This window comes from Aythya ferina (assembly GCF_964211825.1).
Source record: "Aythya ferina genome assembly, chromosome: 1".
Taxonomy (NCBI): domain Eukaryota; kingdom Metazoa; phylum Chordata; class Aves; order Anseriformes; family Anatidae; genus Aythya; species Aythya ferina.
In genome coordinates this window covers 135,518,178-135,539,304 of record NC_140296.1, presented here as the reverse complement: position 1 = coordinate 135,539,304, position 21,127 = coordinate 135,518,178, and the positions used below count along the sequence as shown (strand labels likewise).

General features: G+C 36.6%; 1 protein-coding gene across 1 annotated transcript in view; it reads right to left on the bottom strand.

Annotated features, from left to right (window-relative positions):
• The window catches only part of LOC311430426 (uncharacterized protein), a 56,623-nt gene extending 38,821 nt beyond the window's left edge, over positions 1–17,802 (bottom strand). The window contains exons 1-4 of the mRNA XM_084506976.1: positions 17,784–17,802; positions 13,641–13,839; positions 13,101–13,212; positions 8,161–8,276 (exon numbers count right to left, since the gene is read on the bottom strand). The gene's annotated coding sequence lies outside the window, so the exon portion shown is untranslated. The remainder of the gene's footprint in view (positions 1–8,160; positions 8,277–13,100; positions 13,213–13,640; positions 13,840–17,783) is intronic.
• Between the last annotated feature and the right edge of the window lie 3,325 nt (positions 17,803–21,127).

Here is a 21,127-nt window from a genome sequence, read left to right as displayed (position 1 = left end):
GTTTCACCTGTTGACATTCAGAAAACCATAAGTCTCCACACCCCACCTTTCAACTTTCATTTAAATAAAAACATAAGGGAGGTATGATGGAGGCACAGTTGTATTACACTTTTGACTTACCTAAGTGAGGAACATGTGGGTAGACCGTAGAGTCCTTGTTAAGTTCCCTGCTCGCTCCTGTTTTTGCAATTACTTACATATTTCTAGAAATTATACAGTGCCATCCCCACAGGAAAACCTGATGTACTGCAACCTACACCGAGGCTACCAAGGCTTACTTTCAGAAGTTAGGAAGGCATGAAAGAGAAGTTGGTGTTAGCCCTTAAACTGGGACAACTGTTAAAAAGGCAAAACAATTGCATGGGTTTAAGACTTGAAGCCGTATTTATCATACAACAGCACTTTTCAGTTGTCTCCTCTGTAAATGCAAGTTTTCAAGGCTGATGAAACAAGTACTTTCAGCATTTCCATGAGGTGTATCATATTAGTTCCTGAGAGTGTGAATCTCTGTGATACTTGGTGTCAGTTAGCCAGCTGATGCTGAACTTTGCACAGCCCCAGTTTTCTGGTCACACTAAAGAGCAGGCTGTAAGCCAGAGGGAAATGAGTGTGGAAGAATACCATTTGCATTGTGACCAGTGGTCTAAAGCCATATCAGCTTTGGTTTGTTGTACATTAGAATAGGAATAATCATATACTGTAAAACATGTATGGTATATTTTGAAAGGGCTTTTCTTAATAATACTGAAAATAGGAAGATCTTACAGTTGTAAGAGAAAAACAGAAAATGAATTCAGGCATGAAGAAAAAGAAAGAAAAGGACTTAAAGTGGAAAAATGAAAGGTAAAATATGAAAGGAAAAGAGAAATTATTGTGGACAGATGAGAATAGAGGCTGAAAAATGACAGGCAAAAATTAGGACAGCAGTTCAGAAATCATACTGAAAATCAGGTAATAGGGATAAAAATATTAAGGATGTTAATTGCAATATGTCATATTTCTTTGATGCATCTTTTTAAGTGTAGTAAATGTTTTCAGCAGAAAAGAAATACTAATATTGTTTAAATTTGATTCTACTCTTAAATCACCAAAGAAAGAAAAAAATCCTGATTTTGTCAGCATTGTTTTGGGCTTTGGGGTTTCGCTTCTTTGGTGAACTATTCCTTAACCACTTGTAAATGCTGGAAATCATATATGCTGATACTATAAAAGCATCCCCCTCCAAGCCCTCCCTAGTCTCCAATTATCCTTTAACACAGCTAAATTGTAAGAAAATTAAATATTTGTTAGAAAGTGCTTCAAACAAGCTCAGGGTCACTACAACATTCTCCCTCATGCTGTAGTTGCTGTCTGTATCACTGAGTGAAGTTTTGGAGGAGCTCAGAGAAGTATTTTGCAGACAACCACAAAGTATCATGTCTGGCTTTTTAGTATGTAGTTCTGCATTCATTTTTGATAAATCTGTTTCCTAATGGAGGAGCTTAATTGTTATATAGGCCAGAGAGAGCGAACCTGATACAACTGTGAGTATATAAGTGCTGTAATTTTGACTATGAACCTGGATAATACTCAAGTTGTAAAAATAATCTGGAATAAAATGAACTACAAAACCAAACCCTAGTGTGCCTCCTTGTTTGTTTAAAAAGTAGTGGATTTATCACTATGACTGAATGTATCTCTCTATATACTTCCTCTCCATCATTTATGTAAGACCTGTTGCCATGACAACTAACAGAATTGTTTTAATAAAGCAATGTCCCCCTACATTTTAAATACTGTAGGTTCCTGTGACAAAGAAATCTCTAACTCCAAAGATACAAAATACAACACAAAAAGAAACCAAGAAGTAAAAAACAAAAGGAGAACCCTGCACAGTGAATGAATTTTGCATGGAAGTGGTATGTCTGGTCCACAACTCCAAACACAAGCTTACTGCTTATTATAAGCTTTATTACCAATACCTACATGTACTACATCAATAACCACATTCTGTGTCCCCATGGCAAACTAGTCAAAATCGTGTCTATTTATTGAACTCCAATAAAATATGCATAGCACAATGCAAGTGTTGTAAATGCTACAGTCTTAAACACTAAGAGCTCTGTACCTACTGTGAACAAGACATCAGTTAAACCCTGATTTGAGGTAGTGATGAAAGCTTCGTGAAGTGCCGAGGCAGAGCTGATCATGAACATCTGAGCAAACAGCTTTCAAACAAGACTACACAGATGAGCTAAAGGAGATGGGGTTTTGCAGGAAGAGGTCCTCATAGTTTAAGAAGGAATCCTAAAGTTTACTCTCAGTTACAGAGACATAGCAATGTCAGTGACAAAAAACAAAGCCCAGTGGGAAATTATGAGAAGGGAAGTGTGAACATCTTGTTCACTAGCTCACTAGAGTGAAATGCTAACTTTCCGAATTCTCCATGCATGTTGGCATTCTTCAGAAGCACTTTTGTGTGCTTTGTGCTGGCCTGTAGTAACTGCTACCTATTCTACAAAGTTACACAGTCCACTAACAGTTAACAGAAAATTTACAAAAGAGAACAACCACACATTGTCCACGGAAGATGAAACTAAATATCCCAACAGACATTCCTGTTCATATGACATTCTAGCCAAAAGGCTTCCTCAGATACTCCAGTGATAACAATACAGCTACTTTTATTATTAATGCTCATCAGTGGGAATTTAATGGAATAAATAGTTCAAATTACCAATTTCTTTTAGGAATTTTGGGATGGCAGCAATAGCATCCGTCTCTCTGTAAAGCAACAACCGACAGCTTAAACTTCTTAACAGACAGCTTAAACTAAAGAGGTTTACCTCCTCTGCAACGTTAGGCATCACATTACTAACCCAGAGCAAGGTAATCATTCTCCTGCCAACCTTAATGAGTTTAACAACCTGAGTGGGCTTCAAACTAGCAAGCATGGCTACTAATAGCAGCAGCACAGCCACTGCAGCACGGCGTTTGCAAGGGACTGGCTTATCTGTTTTAGAAGCCAATCCCTTGCACTGCCACATGCAGACAGTTTCTGGGACCCAGACCGGCCAGCCAGAAGCTGGTTTGGGTAAGTATTGCTAAGACGCATTTTTGGCACAGACTTCAACCTAGTTCTTACTTGTGTGACAGTGACTACACTGGAAAACAGAGTTTGGACTACCAGAATGATTTGATTAGCAGCACAGCATGACTGGATTAGCAGCTGATGCACTGTGTTAACTCAAGTTTGAAGTCTCTCGCCACTTCTCTATTGCATTACCAATTTAAACATCAGTAGCACTTGTTTTTCCAAACAGGCTTCCGAAGCTGAAGGACTAGCTGACTCAAGTGAAAAGCACTTGACAAAACTGGAGGTTTTTGTGGGTGACTGACAATGGGTTACCAGTAATATTCGAATCGGGTCTCTAGTTAACACTTCAGTGAAGACAGATCCTTATTTATTTCAGAACTTATCCTGAGACTACATATGCAGACTCTGTGTAAGATTTTTTATATTCCTTTTTTCCCCATAAAATATTTATTTTCTGAACTACTTTTATGAATGTGTAATTAACACCATGTTTCTAAGTTTACAGAAGAGGCTGCTTTTAAATATATTTTGAAACATACATTTTGCATAAACTATTCCATATATATATATAAATATTACTTTTAAAAGGTTCTTTCTCATACATTACACATTTCTGAGAAGGAATCACATACAGATTACCTTACTTGCAGGAGTTTTATGTTCCAAATTTCAGTCTTTATTCCTTTGCAACAGTGAAAGAGTTAATCTCACATCTAAATGGGAGTTTGCTCTTAATAAGAAAGCATTAAAGCAAGCCAACAATAATAAGCTAAATGAAGGCCATTCTTTTGCCTTCTGTCAATATTTTCATAGTGACAAATAGATCAAACACAAGATATTTTTAAGGCTCTTATTTTTTCCCTCTTTGTAAATCATAAATGCTTTGGTATATTCAATTTCAAAATGAGTTCCCCGTGGATTTGGGTAACATGATGGGTTAAAAACCTTCCCAAACCCTGTTACATCTTAGATGGAAAAGTACACAAAATGTTCTTGTGCTGTTTCCCTCCATTCATTTGCTAGCTGTTCCTCTTTCCCCTACACCTAAAAGAACCAAGCTGTCTGCATTAGCCAAAATAGTTCCATAGTCCTGTCCTGAGACTTCAAAATGCTGTAATACATTTTTCTAAGTAAACAAAACATTTTAGACTATATTCAGAGAAAAGTATTCCAGTGCTAAAGTATTTTCTATACCACACAGATATAGCTAGCATAATATTCATGTGGGAAGAGAAAGAAAATTCATTCCTGCCATATAAACTCAGGCCTTGAAAAGTACCGTGAATACCTGCATTTTGTGACAGTCTGCACAAGCACTACTTGGTGTTTGTGAGGAGAAAGGCTTGAAATGTTCCAGAAGACCCAACAGACTGTTACTCTTGAATCTCTACTAGATTTAAACCACCTTTCTAAGCAAGGTCAGAAGCTTCCGACCCCTGAGCAGTATTCATAAGACATGACTAACTTTTCCATGCAACAGCATAAAGACAACAGCTCCCTGGCCAGACTTGGAAAAAGATCCCTCTTGCCTGTCAGAGGGATTTATTTAGTGGACTTGAATGTCCTTTCTCCTGCCCTTCTCACTGGTTGGTTGTACACTACTGGAGAGCTCCCGAATGATCGGTACAGCCCTTAACAACAAGGGAGCTGGGAACGGCTTTAACATGTGGCCACAAGCCTTCCGATAATGCAGTAAGTTAGGGGTTGTTTTTTCCCCCATCGTATCTGTTTAATGGTAAGTTCTCCTGGAACAGGCTTTTGCATGAACATGAACTCTGGTCCAATTGCAGACGGAAATGGAGGCAGCGGTGGCAGTGGCAGCGATGAGACAGCCCAGAGATCTCCTGGATGGGGTTACTGCCATGGCCGCAATCCAGAGGGTTGGCCTGCCTCCTCCCTCATGCAACCGCATCAGAGAACAGAGCTTTAAAACTAGAAGCAAAAGTGGCCGGAAAAGGTTTCTGCTTTATAAGCCGCCAACTCCTCCAGCTGGCCCTGGGCAGCAGCGATGCCCACCAGCATGAGAGGGCCCTGGGATTGCCACTTCCCTGCGTGATGTGAGCCCCACCCCGCTCTCATCTGAGGTGAAAGTGCATCCTCGGGAAACTTTGCAAGAGAGATAAGAATAGAAACAAATCACAGGCAAATGGCGCCCTAAGATCTAACGAATTTCTTCGGAAACAGTGACATACAGTGTGAGCACAAAGTAATGCGAAGTTCCCAAGAAACAAAAGCTCCAAAAGCTTATGAATTCCAGCTTTAGGAAGGATTCAGTTTTGGTTATTTACCATGTATGTAAAACAATTGAAGTGGCCTTTTTGCTGTGTTTATTTTGGAACTGGCTATTTTTAAGGTTGCAGTCCCTGCTAAGGGAGGAAACTGTATCTCTAGGGTATTGGGAATTAAACAGAGGAAAGACAAAGGCACAGAGAAAGTAGCTGCCTTACACAGAGAGCTCAAATACTTTGTTTCCTTCCTTTTTCAGCCTGTAGTCAAAAAAGAACTTTACAGTAAACACTGACTCATGCTTTTTAAAAAACAAATGTAACCCTGAGTTTCACAGGAATTCTGTTTTAACTTCTTCCCTCTCGGAACTCCTTCTGATAAACTGCAATATTACTACTTGTTAAGTGGCTTTTACAACTTCAGAGGTTAGGCTTACTACTCTCCTCTGTGGTAACTACTGTAATGGGACCTCTGTCAAGCCAAAATTTTGTGCAGTATTTTGCTTTGGAGATACAAATAAGGAGGTGTGGGGAAGGCAGCAAATGTTTTTGGAGTCTTGTAAAAGCAGATTTTGAGACAGAAATCAGCTATTGCACAGGACACACACTGCACTGACACCAAAGACTTCTGTGCCATGAACCAGAGGAAACCAGTGCTGAAGGAATGGTGCAAGAGAGAAAGGGAGCAAGAGAATAGAGAGGATGTGAGGACAACCAAGGCAACTGCACTGTAAACAAGTGCAGAACTTATTACACTTATTAGCCTGCAGTCTGCTCTGTCTGTGTCTGTCAAGGTCTTCTGACCTTGAGAAGGTCACAAAAGATGTTACCAAAGCAAAGCTACACTGCATGGCTGACAAAAGGAATTCACTCTGGAGTCTTTGGTGTCAAAAAATGTAAAGCAGGATCAATGCCAGCAGCTATACAAAAATAAGCTTTATAATTGCTCATTTGCAAAATACCAATGTTATTTATTTAAGCAACTATGACCTTTTTGATGCAGTAGTAATGTAATGATTGTGTGTGGATGTCAGAAGAACATCATGACAATACAACGTTAATATCTTAGATCAGGAATTGCCCAATTTATTTTTGCTGGGGTAGCATCCCAATAGAAACAGAACTACAGCTTTACCTTACTATACTACAGAGTAGTACTTACAGTACTACTACAGCTGTACCTCACTGAGGCAGGGTTTACAGCTGTTTCCAATTCTGTCTGCGTTTGCATTGGATGCAATTCTCAGATGTTTTTTTCTCATGTGTTAACCATGAGAAATACACCAATATTTTGAGAATCCTCTTATCTAGCCTATATTCTTCTAGTTGCATCCCAGATTATGGTACATGTCGGGCATGTTCTTTCAGCTGCACTGCCAAGAAGCATTATTTTATGATGCACAAGATTTAGATAGGTAAAGCATGTACAGGGAAGGAAACACATATACACAACAGTCCAGAGGACAAGTAATATCAGCTAGAATAGGTTATGGAACAGTGTGACTATAACAAAATCAGAAAGGCTAGGAAGTGTAGGAAGATACTCCCATGTCTGGTACACCAACAGACATCATCTGTTCTCCATTGCTTTTACAAAAATGTCATCAGTAAGGTGTAATGATTAATGGAAAGACTGTACTTGCTACTTGGGCCCAATAGGGGTAAAGAACACCAAGAAACTGCAGCAGTTATCAAAACGGGAAATGAAAAGAAACTCTGGAAAAGGGTGGGGTGGATAGATCCTTGTACAAGAGTTCTACAGAGTGGAAAAGTAAGGAAGAATTTATCCAGATGACTTTTAAGACAGGATTATTTTGCTTCAGAAACACGGTTATCTCATTCTCAAGCATCATAGCAAGAAACTATCTACATATACTAAATTTATCTTTAGGCGATTGCTATATGTCCATATGCAGGCTGACTTGAGTACAGTACATACCTGTACCCTACTTTCCAGTAACATATAAAAGCTAAAGCTTTTTCTTTTAGTCACCTGTGTATATATATTCTGCTATAAACATTAATGTAAGTTTGTAAAAATACAGATCAGAACTGACTGCTACTGGTGTAAAGGGAAACCATGTGACTTCTCAATCCCTTTTAACACATTAGTAGGCTTTAATAAAGTCAAGTAACATTGTTAGCTATATTAACACAATTAAACAATCCTTAAGGTGTAAGGGAACTTGTGCATGATAATATAAGAGTATCAGTAAATTTAAGAACTAATAGCATTACAAACCATATGGCTACGACATTAAAAATCAACCTTTTAAGAGTTCAGGAAGGAGCTTAAAAGTCTGTGAAGCATATTTAGACAGTGAAGACCTAAGAGTTAGGTGTGTGTTGTGGGAATAGCTTTATTTCAATTTTGCTGTATAGTAGTCAATACATAGGTCTAAAGTCAATGAGAAACTCCTCAAGCAGATGATATTATTCAATGGAGTTTGAATGAATGAAAATATTCCTTCTAAGATATACAGTAATGTAGGCTGGCCAAGAAAGATATTGTAACAGAAATATGCAAATAATTAATTATGAAAGAATGTGGAAGTTGCATAAATATGAAAAGCATTGTGTTATGCTTAAACAAAAGCATAATGCAATGCTGAGGGGCTGTTAAGTTTTCTAGAAGTTTAGGCTTTGGCTAAATGTTCTAAGTATACCTTGCAGGAATATGCCATTTTTCATTCGCCACCTATCAGAAAGCATAAACACTTTCCAAAAAGTGAATAGCCTACTATGCTTTTATCAATGTTTCTTAAAAGTATGCTTTAACTACAAAGCAGCAGAAAAACAATCTGTTCATGTGAAAGATCATTTTCTCAGCTTCTTAATGGACTTAGATGACTGACTTACCAATGCTTCACTTTGGAGTCATGCTACTTCTCAGGCTCCCTTGTTAGCTTTGACATTGCATCTGACACTGAATAGACAATGGTAAGCAGATTCTGGTTTGCATCTTATCGGTGGACCTAAAATAAATAAAATTATTTTGTTCAGAATTATTTTTATTCTCCATGCTTCCAGGAACATAAGCAGTGTCAAAATTCAGCAGTGACATTTGAAAATCCCACTGGGATACCAAAGACAACATCCCAAACCATGAGAAGCCAGTTCCAAATGAGTCTATACAAGATGGAACTAAGTGAAGGCAATTTTAAAATATGGTCTCATCTACAAAAGCTTTTTAACCATAACACTTAGAGCTCAGCTTACTTCCAGGAGTAAGTCTGAAGCTCAATTAATTTTCTTGTTAGATGTGCTTTCAGTGACATACTGTTAAAAACATGACCATTGCTTAAAAAAAAAAAAAAAAAGAAAAATATCAATTTCTGAGTTTCAGATTTTCACTGTGACTATTACAAAAATTATCCCTCATTCCGCATTTTTTATTTATGAACAGCATGGCTCATGCACTTTTGTACTGACCAGCATACTTCAATAAATGCAAAAAGCTTTGTTTTTTTGTGTCTGAATCAGGTAAGCATGCAAGGCAGCAACCCTAAGCGTCAATCTACTTATGCTGTATGGTCTTGATTTGATACCTTAATAATTCGATCCACTGTTTTTAAATAAATCAAAAAAGATAACATATAGAATTGGTAATCAAATCATGAATCCTCTTCTCTGCACAGCAATATTGGACTCTGTAGAAAGAATAAAATATTCTGATAATCCCTTCAACAGGTATGTAATTTACACATTCTATTTTGTATCAACTGTTTTCTTAGTTGCTAGAATATCTGGCACAAGTATGCGAAGTAAAGAAATCCTGTTGCTTTGCATGCAAGAAACTACATGTAGATTGTGGGAAAAAAAAATCACCTATCTTCTACAGTATGCTTTGTTACCTAGGAACAATCCCAAACTACCTCTCAGACCTGTTCAAAGGTTCTATCATAACTGCTCGGTGCACTTAATGTTAGATCACTGAGCTGCAAAATTAAATCATAGAGACAAAAATGTTTGCTATGTTTGTAATTACTCCAAACATCCTAAAACCAAAAACAAAAATATACCTTCTTCCTCTGCTAGAAAGTTGTTGTGAATGTAGTTTTAGCTCCAGGGAACCAGGACTGCTCTTCATAAGTAAGGACACATTATAGCACTAGTCTTTTCTGTCACCCTCAGATCTGTAAATTTGTTAGGAAGAAATGAAACAATAAACCTTCCTTCAAGAAAGAACTAGTGCCAAAATCTACACTGGAAAAAAAAAAAATCTAACAATCTTCTGTACAGATTAAGTTCCATTCAGGACATGATATCCTCCTTTTTCTGTGACTGAACTCTCACCTTATACCTCTTTAGAATGTTACATGGAAATATGTTTTCTCATTCTTCCTGTGTGAGAGCTGTTAAAAAAAAAAAAAAACTGCTGCTAATGGACTCAGCAGCGAATCCAACAGTAAAAAAGCCTGTAAATGTCATTGCTAAAATATTTTCTAATTAACAAGCAAAGCACATGCATGATGGAATCTGATTTGTGTTTTACTACTTTTAAAACTTCACAATTTACTAATTTCAAACTGTGATGTGCTTACCATTTTGCTAAGGAATTACAGCTTTTTAACATATCATCACCTAGCTCCAGTTGCTGTATTATTCACATGTTCTTTCAACCTTTCCCAAGGTATGCCTCATAAAAAAAAAATAATCTGATGGAGCTTGCTCTCTTAAAGGAAAAGGTTTAAGTAGCACTACAGCAACAAAACATAATAACTGCGTTCATATTTCTTTTTCTCTTATTTCCTTGTTTCTAAAGACATCAAGTAGTATTAATACTCTAAATAGCAGGTGCTGTTATTATTCACCAGAACACCTGAAAAAAACATCCTGATGCACCTTACAATGTATTAAAATCATTCACAATTAGTTTGATTGTGTCCTTCACGTTAAAGGGAGTATACCAGGATCCTGACTCCTAGGATATAATTTATGACAGTTTTCATTAAGAACCTGCTGCTGCAGGTACTTAATAGGTAAAACATTTGTTATTGCTCAAAGTACTGCACTGAAAACACATAAATGAATTTAAAAATCACAAAATCACATGAGGTTATGTATTTATCTAACTACTTCTGTCTCATCCAGACAGAGATTTTTGTATATTCCTTGCCTAGACTCTGGTTGGTAGTTACCTACCAACAGTTATGGTTTGGCTAAAAAAAAAAAAAAAAAAAAAAAAAAAAAAAAAAAAAACTCACCAGTGCTTTACTGTGATTTGATTTTTTTAGATTTAGATTTAGATAGATTGTTTTCTTAAACATACAATATGAAGTTGAACAAATCAAAGTCTCATAAATTTTCTTCATACATTTTTTTTCACAATGGATTCATAAGTATTTCTGAAAACCTATATTCTGAACATTATCTTTAATGAACAGTATTTTAAAAAGATACTGTAAAATAAAAATAAATAACAACTTTCTAAATTATAAATAATAAATTAAAAAGAGAACCAATACTTAGCATCCACCATCAAGGCTATCACCTCTAACTGCTCTGTTTCTATAAGGAAATCATAGTTTTATGCCACCACTACTGAGAACCTAATATGAGCCTGATCCTTCGTACCTAAAATGCCTTGACTTTTCTTGAGAATCAAAGCCAGCTTTGTTATGGTTATCACCTTCACCTGCCATATGTGTCCTGCAACCCCTTAAGTACCATAACTTCTTGCTTTTCCTTAAAAAGGGGATGCTGGTGTTTACACTGTATTTTGCATGCCTACAAAGAGCAAGTGCTCATTTCACAGATTAAACAGGTCTTCTCCAACTGTAATTATAATGTACATATTGCAATGCTGCTGGAGATTTCCTTCTGCTTCACTCATTTATATCACAATCCATTATAACCAACATACACTTATCTGTGCACATATATATCCATAAAATGCAGATATCCTCTGAAATACAAATTAAGGAACTGTTGTTGGTGACAGTCCGCTCTTTTGTCTGTACATTACTAGCAGAAGAACAGCAATGCTTAATGAATTTCAATCAGGAATTAACAAGAGGAATGAAAAGTATTTTATGTATTTCCCTTTTTTCATATGTGTAACTAAATCAGGTGTGTCTTCCTGGTGTTCATGCAGATAGATGTTGTTTTCATGGAGTTATAAATAATCACTGAGACTCTCATCACAAAACGAAGTGAGTAGAGAGCAAACACAGAGAGCAAACAGCTGGGGGGAAATGGAAAGTTAAGCATATCCTTTTAGCTCTTCCATATTGTTAATTTTTCACTAGTACATCTACCTAACATGAGACTTAAACTGAATTCCAGTTTAATTTCTCCCTAGACTGTTCTGGACACATCCTATTTAAATATGTTCTCATTTTCTTCATGTCATATTATGTGTTTCTTCCCTGGGAGTGCAGTGTGTTGTCTTGAGAGGGTAATGCAGGTAACATGTAATATGTAATATGTATTTGTACAATTGTAGTAGCATTTATCAACTCTCAATTCCACTGTCTCTATTAATTCTCGCAGAATATACCCATATAACTGAGGCCACATACTCTGGGACTCTAACCATTTTTAACTTCAAGCAGCAGAGATCAAGAGCGAACTCAAGAGCAGTCAAATTGTACAAAGACAAAAGACTAAAAGAAGTCTGTCCTGGTTCCAAGATCCCCCCTTAGCATTTTCTCTCATCCTCCCCAAAATACAAAGTTTGTATAACCGCTAAGGACCAAGAAAAAAAGCAAACTATCCATTAAATACATTGGAGTTTCCCTTTCAGTAATATTTAATGTTTCAGTTGTAATTTTGCACAGAACATTCATTAATTCAACAGCAAAACAATGTAAGAATCACAAAGTGTAAGAGAAAATCTTGAATTTCTATTGTCTTTGTCTGAGTACACACTTACTAGACACTAACAGACCCTTATCTAGTTCCAAGGATGTAGATGAAATATGTAAACTGTAAAATATGTATCAACTAATATGCACTACTAAACACAGGTAGAAATCCAGAAAAATTCAGTTAACAAAAAGATCCCCCTCTGCTTTCTCCTAGCTAGTGGTAAACACTGCTATACACAATATTGTTACATTTTCCAGAATATTACACTGAATTTAGCAACTGCTCTAACTGCATTCTGCATTCTAATATTATTTCAGCAAGGGTCACTGAAGTAGTATGATGCAAATTGAACTTCTACATTCTCCTAAACCGTACAGTGCCCTGCCATGAAAAGTACAATGCAAATGGTAAATTCAATAAACTCTGTACTGTTCACCACTCACACAACACAGGAATGACTCGAAGAGGTTAGGCATATGACTAAAATTATGCCTTTAAGTGGTCCTCTACATCTCATAGAAGCAAGTCACCAGAAAGCCATTGAACCCTGGCCAAAAGAAAAATGAAAGTCCGTGCAACAAGTGTATCTGTTGCCCAAATCCAGCTTCAATTCCACCACCAAGAAAAGCGAGCTGTGCTTGCCTACGTGCTGGTCTGTACAGAAGAGTTTAGAAAACTATGTCCTCCTGGCCTCTGTATCCCTCAGAGGCTGCTGAGACTATCACTGCCTACCGCATGGCTGGTGTGAGATCTGTGGCCCAAGGAGGAAACAGAATGAGTTCTATGGCAGGTGGCTCAGAGAGCAAGTTCATACATGCTGGGCAGAAATTCAGCCTTTCTAAAAACCTAGGAGGATCTCAGTATCCACTCCTCTTGGGGAACACGTTTGGCAGGTACAAACAGAGTTTCAAAACTACCTCTGTAAACAAAAGCTAATCCACTGGCATGTGCCAGGTTTGGTCATACTCTCAAGTTAAACACCTTACCTGAGCCCTGACACCCAACGAAAAGACTCAAGAAAGCCTTCCTGCAGTTGGACGCGTGTTTTCTTCTGATATTAACACATTAGCTCTTGAATACTGCAATGTGGATGAACATCTGAAAATAGTATGGCTTTGTGAAAATGGTATACCTGCATTTTACACATTTTTACTTTAATTATCTAAGCAGAAAGAAGATTAAGATTCTAAATTTAGAAGTTTAAGTTCATTAGATTTGTAAATTTATTTATCTAAGCAGAAAAAAAATAGCAACAGAAAAATAATTAAGAATATTTTCAATAATCAAAGTGACAGTAACTAATAGTATGTGGGAAAGGGAAAATTCATATTTTAATATGCAATATTAATATAATACCTGCTTAGGATGGTATTTGAGAGTTTACACAAATATTTCAACACTCTAAATTGCATCTTCTCTGAATGATATCATACTCACATTTATTATCTTTATCATTTTCATTAGAACAGAAAGCTAGTAATTATACATTCAATTTCAATATCCTTAAAGTAATAACAAAGCTGTACCTTTGCCTTTACCTTCTGTCCATCTCTGCTGTGCCCAGGACTATTTTCATCAGCAAATGATTCCTTTAAGCTATAAATGCACAGTAAGACACATAACTGGCTGCATGACTGAAATGGCTTCCGGAAGGAGGATGCAAAATCTGAACTGTCACCTCCAACTCTGTTTCTCAGTGACACCGAGGCAGAGTTCCACAAATAGCTGGGAAGTTAAATTAAGAGGTTGTGTGATGTCCTGCCAGGGTCTTTACTAGGCTTCTAGAGTACAAAGGTTATATAGTATTTATTTATAGAGAAGGATGATACTGTACGAACCATTTGAGGTTTCTGTAAGCTTTAGCTTCTAATCGAAGTGGTGCTGTGATTCTGTGCAATAATGCAATGTACACTACTACATTTTCAAAAATGGTATTAAAGTACACTTATGACTGAAAGGTGTTCTCTTTAGCTAATGTATGATCTTGATTCAAGAAAAAAAAAAAAAAAAAGAGAGACATAGAGACATATGCTTAAATCTCCCTCAATTTGTACAGAGCTTACCTTGTATTATGGTTTAAATGAAATTTACAGAAGACTTCTGTCTCTTTGATACAGTTAGACTGAGCAGAGCCGAGATGAGGACTACCTCTACATGTTTGTACAATGCTTAGCACGGCTATGTAGTTTTTCTCCAGACATAAAATGACTTACTCTTCTGCAGTCACAAAGCACACTTATTGAGATGTTCTAAGTATAAACAACATGAGTCCATCCTCCTCAGTGATAGCATATATGACTTTATAATTCAAGAGTTGGTAAGATTTGAGTCTCACACCAGTTCTGCCATCCAGTAAACTGTAGCCGCTTAGTAATAGCGCTCCTGCTTTGCCTCTGTTCTCCTGGGACAGGGTAGCAGAGCGCTAATGTTTGCTAGACAGCTGTTGTGTGGCTTAATTATTTCCACAAAGGAAAACAGAATTACTGCAAATTGTTGTTCAATGACTTGAAATGCATGCAATGTCTGTCGATTATATCAGCAAATCAATTGGTATTTTGAGTACATACAAATACAGGCTGTTCTCAAAAAAAAAAAAATAAACACAGTTTTTCCCTTTTTAGTTAAAGAAGGATCTAACATAGACTTAAGTCATGTGATGAACCCTGCTTCTCCTCCCATTCTTTGCAAATAACCAGGCTGGAAAACTAAAGCATATTGTGCCTCTCCCTCCAGACACTGTTTTTATTTTAACATCAGTGATTTTCAAACCTGACAGAGCCTTTAATATGACATAATAGGAAGGTGAATGTCAGTCCCAAGAGTCAGAAAAACACTCCATTTTAACCTGTCTAAATGCAGCAAACAGCTTCAAGAAAGAAAATGAACAGACAGAATTACTTAAGTATTCTGGGTTAAGATACTTTTATTGTATCTGTACAGACCTTGAGTATACATGAGACATATGCTCACTAGAAGATATATAAAGACACTGGTTTTAGAAGTTTGTATTAGAGATTTTTTTGCTTAGGTTGCATTAATTGTGCTGATAAAGAATATTTTAACAATTCAACTTTGAAATAAATTCATTTCCTCCCTTATTTGAAAATAATACAGCTATTAGTGATCTTCCTTAGACAACAAATCTGGTCATTTCTAGCCCTAACCAATCTCACAATCATGTTTTTCATGGTGTCTTTTTACAGTGTCTTGATGGGCAGCAGCATTTTCTGAATCTATCGATCCTCACAGTTTCCTTCTGATTTCCCCTCAACAGGAACACATCATAGGAGTAACAATCCCCATTTTTATCTCTCCTGGAATCTTTAGCTACTTTTGACATTTCTTTTGATGGTTTCCATCTTTCACTGCCAACAACGTACTTGCTCATGGCATTTTCTTACATTTTTCTCCAGTTGTTTTTTTCCTTTCCATCTTTATGATAGTAATGGAAACACCTCAGAAGGAATAGAAAACTGTTTGCTTCTTAGAAACAAACAAACAAAAAAAATGTATTATTTAAAATATAGGATTGAATGTCTAGGTTCATTTCCTGCACTGAAGCGTAGTTTTTGTATTTTTTTGAGGAAATTTAATTGCAGGCCGATATTTCAGTGCTATAAGCCCACTGCTGATATCAGACTTTCAAGAGCTCTCAGCATCAACTAGTTCCAGCTTCAAATCTTATGATCAGACAGCGCCACTAGAGCTGAGCGTTTTTGAAAGTTCAGCCTTTCGTTCTGCTGTCTAAATAGGATTTCAAATTTTTTGACACTCTGGTCCTAATCTTTCAGCGTTCCAGTATGCTGTATGAAAATAAAAAACAGTATTTGCCTTGTCCCAGGCTTTATCTTTGCATGAAAGGAATTCAGGGTACAGATGATCAAATATTGTACTACACACAGCTTGCCTTAAGTTTCAACCTGGAACTCTACTATAAGACTCATATAAGAATACCACTGTTACATAATGTAATCTCATATGTTCTATTTACTATAATACTTTGCCAAAAAGAAGGCATTTGACATTTAAGACAGTTCAGTTTCAGTGCACTAAAACTTGCAAAGTCTGTTTGCATTAAGAAACCTTCTCAAAATGAAAAAAAAAAAAAAGGAGAAACTCCCACAGTCAGACAGACTTTACAGTGATTTAGTTAAAATCAGCCTCTCAATGTCATGATTTTGTAAGGATGTGTGTTTGGCTGGTCATTTGGTTTTGCAGGAGATATCTTAGCAGTCTGAAAAATCACGTGAGTAAATAGTAATTTTAATACTTTGCTCTTTACACTGCTTTGCATTCAATGCTCTTAACAAGTTTTACAAACACAGCAAAGACACGTTCTTTTTATTTAGCAAAAGATGCCACAAAGGGGTTATTGTGTCTGAGAACAAAGAGCAGCTCTGGCAGTTGCAGCCAGCTCATTTCAAGCTCTGCACTACGCCCATTCCAAAGGATAGATTAACCTGTTCACTCATTCTATCCATAACCTAAGAGTTCACTGATGGACAGAAGAAACAGCATTACACAGATTCTAATGTTACGAGCCAAAGAGCTTAAGAACAGTCTCACCTTAAACATGCTTTGTGACTTTTGGCAACGTCCTAACTCACTATCCATGAATATGTCTATAAAACATCTGTTTTACAAGGAAAGAAAAGCTACCACCATCTTAGAAAGTAGAAAAAATGTTAATTTAAAAGTCTCTCAGATCTTCTTTGTCTATTTAAGTAGTATTTAAGCATTTATTAGCACATCCCAGGGAAATCTGGTCTCAATATTTAACAGACTGATGATTCTTGTCCTTCCTATCTTCTTCAAATGGCAGTGTTCAAGATGCACCCTTCCTCTCCTCTTCCCACTTCTCTCTCCTGGTTAGATCTCAATCACTGGAAAGCTGGAAATTACTAAATATGTTCTCAATAAGATCCCAACTGTCTGGGAGGAAGGAAATCTAACAAAAAGTTCAAAGTATATGGTGTTTATCAAGCAGGTATGAAGATGTAATTTTAATATACATGTTTCAGCAAAATTACATTTTAGAAACACAGAAATACCTCAAGAATAAGACCCAGATTCAGTAAACTACCCTAGAACATCCTTAGTCTGAAACATAGCAATGGAACTAGGCGTGCTTAAATACTTCCTTTAACTAGCACCTATCATGAATTTTGCTGCTGTTTCCAAGCATGTCCATGCTTAGAATTAATACGGCAGCTAAGACAAATTTTCTTGGAGTGCAGACCTTGTAAGCTAGTAGTTATCTAATTTCCAAGGCTACACTATCATAGATTACTTAGTTGTGCTTGATCTACACCACTAATCTAACATCTTCCAAGAATGAATCACATTTCAAAATATAATCTCAAAACACTACACCAGCTTTGCTGTCAGATTCCATAATGTATCCTTCCATCTTTAACTAGGAGGAGGTAGTTTCAAAATAAACAAAAAGGAAGTGGTTCTTCATAACGTGTTAAGCTGTGGCACTCCTTGCTAACACAGATGCTCGGAGTTTACAGGGTTCAGAGGAAGACTGTACAAGTTTACAGAACAGAAATCCACTGCGGTTACTAAATACAAAGAAACTATGCCTGCCTGAGTACATCTCTGGGATGGCTGAACACTGAGGGATTACTTACTAGAAATACGATATATAATTTCCTCATTCTTACATGCTTCCTTAGGCATTCAGTCTTGGCCAGTGCTGAGGACAGGTGACAGTCAGAAGGAGTGGATAGTCCACCTCTCTGCTGGATGAGTCCTGGGACTCAGCTCATAGGCTCATGCTTATGCTCACACCTTCCATCTGTGAGAGAATGATGAGGAATAGATAAACAAAATGTAAAATACTAAAGACTAAAGCTTAACCAATCCTGTCTCAGCCTACTGGTTAAAATTAACCAAAATATTTCAGCATTTTTAATTTTTCCATTTTCAGAAAAAGACTATCTTTTTTTTTTCAGTTTCACCCAAAACTAAGTAGCTCCAGATGCAATTTTAGAATAATACATTTTCATAAATTTTAAATGTAGTTCACTTTTATATTCAAAATGAAGATTCAAACAAAAAGTCAATGCCATTTAAAAAAATCAAAACTGCTTTACTGACTACCTTCAGTCCTATGTGTCAGTTACTAATTTTAATGAGTTTTAAGTCAATTTGACCAGCAATACAGATATCCCATAATATTCTTAGTGACAACATGGAGTAAAAATGATTGAATATGTGAAAATCATTTTTTTGTCTCTTTCAAATGCCAATCTATTCCCATCAGAACTAGATATAAGAAGAAATTCTACCAGAAGTTTTCCTCATAAGACTGCCAGCTGATTCTGCAGATTCAGCTAAATAACAGACTTCTATGCACTCCTCCGAACAGATCCTCCTAATCACTCTTAACAGGATATGAGAATAAAATTAGAAAAAGGGTGGGGGGGGTACGGGACTAAAGGAACACAGAAACTTGACAGATCTGTATGTGCCATTTAATACTTTGTAAGCAGCCAAGTATTTATTTTCATCTTTTAGATTGAAATTTTAAGATGCTGAATCTTGAAATGGATTATAATTGTGCCAACTGAAATTTCATTCGAATAGACTTGGCAATCAATTCCACCACTTATAATCCATAAGAAACACTTTGGCTGCAGTGTAACACAAAGGACACAGTTACTTGGAAACATGCTTTCAGTTTCAGGAATGAAAGGCAAATTTTAACGTTTTAAGAAATCTACTGCTTTGTTTAGATTGAAAGCGAGAATTTTGCCTCCTGTCTTTATTCTAAGCAATGCAGTACTTTCCTTAAAATGCTGAAAATTGCCTTTCATTACCAAAATTGAAAGCATGTTTATGAGATCTTAGCTAGGTGGGATTACCATCAAGGTGCGCAGATTCCACATACTGCTTGAGGCTCAGGGTCATCCTAACTGTCTTTTTTTTTTTTTGGTGGGTGGGTGGGTGGGTGGGTGGGTGTGTGTACTGAGAGACAAATCAAGCCCCTCTGAGGTTTGGAATCTAACCCATCTTTATATCATTTTTCATATTGGTTTTCCTGTGGCTTAAATCAATCCTCCCACCATCCGTAAGAGGCTACTAGGATCTGTCCTGTGAACCCCCTTCTTTTCCCCCAGCGTACCTCCCTGTGATGATCTCATTCTCCACTCGTATATTTTCACATTCCATCTGCAGGCCGATAACTCATAAATCTGCCCCTTCTTTCATGTCGTCTCATTTCATCTCATCCCGTCTCACGTCTCTTCTTGGGTGTTTTGTTGTCAGTTATGAGTCATTATAACTCAGATTTAATTCACATCTGAAATTCTCTTCCATCCCCACATTACGCTTTACCATTCAGTGGATGATACTTAGGTCCAATTAATGCCCTGCCTCCCAGAAAAAAAAAAAAAAAAAAAAAAAAGGAGAGGGGGTAAAATTAATTTATCTTTTTGAACATTACCAAGGAAAACAAACTGTTACACCACAAGTTCAGGAACTTGCAGCATGAAGGCACTCAGCTAAATCATCTTTATAGCTTAATTTTTATTTTCTTCTTCCCCAGTGTCTGTTGCATTTGTATTTTACAGCTGAAATTTAACTACCACTGCTACCTAGCCTTCATTTTGCAGTAGATCTGCTCATGCTTGGGCTGCATAATAGGTGCAAAGGTGTCATTTTAAAATAGAGTTATCTGAACATCATCAGCAGCTTAACAGCACCCAGACAGCTTTGTTACCATTCAAAACTCAATCAATTTCAAAAAAAAAGTAACCAATACTCCCTCACTTTTTGAAACCATTGCCTTGGTTACAAGATGCAGCAAACAGGAATGAAAGCAGTGGTTAATACAATTAACTGGAATAATCCCGTATCATATCCTGTATTAGTACTTTCATACTAATTCTTTTTACACTCAGTGCAGAGTGTTTTGAAATGAGATGGACGAGGGCTTTAAGAGTTTCTTTCACAAAGTTTTCCACGTAGGAAAAGTTCCTTTTAAAATGCCATCATCTTCTAGAAATACTGTGATAATATACCGGTTTCAAGTTGTTTAGGTCCCAAAATTACAGAAAATTTGTGAAATAGAAGTACTCCTTCTCTGAAAACCAAAATGAATAAAAATTTCCACCTCTAGAATAGAGGAACACTTGTGAGTAGCTTTGTTATACTATAATCGCAAATTATTTAGAAAATGGTGTATTGGGGTACTGTTAGAAATAGAAAAGGGTTGCAATGAGTATTAAGTGTAATTTTTTCCTTAAAGAAAGAAAAAAAAATCTTCCTTTTTAAAGTAGCTTGTTACCCATAGTTATTTGAGTTATATATATTTTGAGATTTCTAAAAGGAAAATCTGACTTTTAGATTTTTCTTATTTTGAGGGAATCAGATGTGCTACTATGATCACAACCTGAAATTCAAAGTCAAGTCTATTTTCCCCATAGTTATGAGTTTTTAGAACTAATAAGGTCAGTAATTCATGTCTAAAATACTGGAAGTTTGGTTTGCCCACCAATTTTTCACCTTTGGTTACAGAATTGATGCTTAATTTCAGGCTAAAGAATGTTCTCAGACATTATTCTTCCCATCTATTGTCAATAGAAATTGGATAAGGGTCATTTCTCCTGTTTTAGGATGTTAATTCTTCTCAAGGAATTATGTAACTGAGTAGTTTAACATTTTTTAATCTTAAGTATACTTATTTTAAGGTTTGAAAGTTAAAATTATTTACAGAATCACAGAATCACAGAATTTCTAGGTTGGAAGAGACCTCAAGATCATCAAGTCCAACCTCTGACCTAATGCTAACAGTCCCCACTAAACCATATCCCTAAGCTCTACATCTAAACATCTTTTGAAGACTTCCAGGGATGGTGACTCCACCACTTCCCTGGGCAGCCTGTTCCAATGCCTAACAACCCTTTCAGTAAAGAAGTTCTTCCTAACATCCGACCTAAAACTCCCCTGGCGCAACTTAAGCCCATTCCCCCTCATCCTGTCACCAGGCACATGGGAGAACAGA